This window comes from Sitophilus oryzae, unplaced genomic scaffold (assembly GCF_002938485.1).
Source record: "Sitophilus oryzae breed Bouriz unplaced genomic scaffold, Soryzae_2.0 scaffold_164_pilon_pilon, whole genome shotgun sequence".
Lineage (NCBI taxonomy): Eukaryota > Metazoa > Arthropoda > Insecta > Coleoptera > Curculionidae > Sitophilus > Sitophilus oryzae.
In genome coordinates this window covers 18,038-20,962 of record NW_022146336.1, presented here as the reverse complement: position 1 = coordinate 20,962, position 2,925 = coordinate 18,038, and the positions used below count along the sequence as shown (strand labels likewise).

The 2,925-nt window shown below is 37.6% G+C and overlaps 1 pseudogene; it reads left to right on the top strand.

Annotated features, from left to right (window-relative positions):
* Nucleotides 1-1,258: 1,258 nt before the first annotated feature.
* LOC115880718 lies at nucleotides 1,259-2,354 on the top strand (annotated as a pseudogene).
* Nucleotides 2,355-2,925: the final 571 nt, after the last annotated feature.

The following is a 2,925-nucleotide window of genomic DNA, read 5'->3' as shown; positions in this document are numbered from 1 at the left end:
TACTGCAATTTCACAAAATTGAAAATATTTCAAAAACGGTAAGGTTTAAGTGTGATAAACCTTAACCAAATTTACCTTTATTTCAATCGTAGAATCCAAAAATGGAATAATATACAGGGTTTTCCATTTAAAAAAATACAACTATGATATTTTTTACTTATTTGGGACATTCTGTATCTTGTAAAAATATTTTTAAATTGTAGCTCTAATAGTCCTTCAACGAACCCAAAATTTATAATTTGTAAAAATCTAATCGTTTAGCTACAATACTCCGTGTCGTATGTGGTGAACAACCCTGTATATTCTATCTATTGCTATTGATTACTGTTATTTTTAAATTATCGGTATGCGGATATCTCTAAATATACCTATTTTAATAAAAAAATATATATTTTCGAAAAGTTTAAATTTATTTAGTGACATATACCTTATGATAAAAAAAACGGCGTGAAAGGCGACACAGGAATTACAATCAATGATAATTTTGGCGAGGTCAATCTATAGACGTAATTTACTAAAAACTGACATAAAACTTAATCAAAAATTAACACTAATTATAGAAAGATTAAAAATCAATAAAACGTTTCCTAACACAGAAATCTATATCCAAAAAAATATTTTTCTCGAATTTTACACTACACCATTTAAAAATCATTTTTATTCAATATAAAAATAAATTACAACTTTGTTAAACCCAACTGGCAGTAAGCGCCATTCAAAAATAAAGAAGAGAACGGGCCAAGTAAATGACGTCTGACGTCTAGGGCTTGACCTCGCCAAAATTATAATCGATTGTCATTCCGAGCTGTTTTTGACGCCTTTTTTTTTTCGATCGTATAGTATAAAAATTAAATATATATGAAGAAGAGGCAAAAATTACCTCCGCTTATTGTTTGAAATTTTATTTAAACACCGCTCTAATTTTTAGATATTTTCCTTTGTTCTAGCGACTTAACGCGATTCCTAATTTATACCTCGACATAGAATCAACACAATAGCGTCCATAAAACGAACCGGGCATAAAAATCGTTACGTGTTAGCACCTAAAACCTCCACGAACTAAATAAATTAATTTGCCCAGAAAGCGCAAAGCCCCCCGCTCCCACCCCTCCCTCTCAGCAATAAAGCAGTCGCAGCGTAAAAACCCATAAAGCGAAATAATTTACATTAAACACATGCTAAATAACCTCCCAAAACAAAATCTCATTTATCGCCCTCCGAAACAAATTACGTCGACGGCCGAGCGCAAATTGGACAGATGATTGGTGGGCCGGGCGCGGATAGCAATGGCCTCGAGCTCCGCCCACCGCCAATCGAAAACACCCGGCGGCGTTTTTGGCTAAAGAAACAGACCCATCGCGATTGGCCGAGGGAAGGAGAAGGGGCGGAGCTCGTTAAGGAGGTGTCGGTGGGCAGATTGGTGCGGGCACCTTCATCACTTGTTATGAGATCTGTTGCGGCTTCACGTGCGTTTACGAGGACTGCTAACCGGCCCGATTTGGTGCTATGTGAATTCGCGCGGGTGTCAGTTTTGAATGTGCGAGTGGCGCTCTCGATTTTTTCGCTAGGGCATCAAAAAATGTGCAAAGACGTTGCCGCCGGCTCGCCACAAGGTTCTAACGGCGAAATGTCTCCCCTACCTAGGATCGAAGTACCCTAGTCCGGCGGTCTCTAGATCTCCCAGTCCATGCCGGGCAATTTCAGAGGACGAAATTAGTGTGGGGTGTCCTAGTCCGGCGTTATGAGAGATCGTTCAGTCCAGAGTACGACGAATCTGACGACTATTTCGGACCTTTAAAACGGTTAAAATGATTCCGAACGACGTATCTCTCCAACGGCAGAGGAGCGCGTGGAAGGTGTGAAAAGCTTCTCGATTACGGATATTTTGAACCATAAACCATCCAGGTCTGTGACGGGGACGTATAGTGCGGCCGTGGGACTTGATCCAGCCGAAGCCGAAGCTCATCAGCGACGGTTGGAAAATCTTCATCGACAGTTAAAGGTTCAGCAGCAGTTGGCTTTGTTGAGGCCAGATCTGGTGGCTTTTGGAGCTAGTTACACCTCAGAAACGGGTAGCGATCGGTCGTCTAGCGTGGCCAGCGATTGCTGTTCTCCCTGATGATGATTAGTTCGTCGCAGCAACGGCAGAAGCAGCAACAGCAAGCTGGAGGGCCCGGAGCTACTCCGTTGACGCGCTGTTCCAGATGACGTCAAAACCTTTGATTCGTCAGCCGGAGAATCAAGTGCAGGTGAGTTTTACATAGTCATATGCTCAGAACCGTAAATTAACTATAAACATATGTTTTTACTAAATAGCGGAGATTTGTATGAATGAAGATACCGGATTGTTGTAAAGAATGATCGGACCATTTTTTAAAGGACAATTCAGTAAATATCTGTATATAACCCTTCAATTACTTGTTTTTAAAATGTTCCGAGTAGTATTCAATTAGCTAATAAAAAAGAAGGAAAATAAAATAAAGATGTAAGTAGGTATAGTTCAAATTTCGGACGTTTTTTAATACAATGCTTGCTTTAAAAAGAAATAAAGAGGAGATTGTCTTTCATAAAAATAGATTACAAATGAAATAAGTAATAATATAAATTTTAGATATTTTGACTACCTCGAAAAAAAAATCAAAATAATGCTAATCATACTCTTCATAATTATGTATATCAAAAGATGCTAATTATCTATTTATTGTTTATATAGTTTAATTATTTATATTGATTCCTGACTGGAGAGATGCTGTAGTTATCTATTTTTAATTATTTCTGCTACTATAACTAAATATTAGCCGTGTTGGCCACTGACATTAAATTAATGTTCAAAAAAAATTAATGTACATTCAAAAGTATGCCGAATAGAGAACAGGAATATTCCAATAAAAAGCTATAGAACTATATAACTTAACTAAATATACA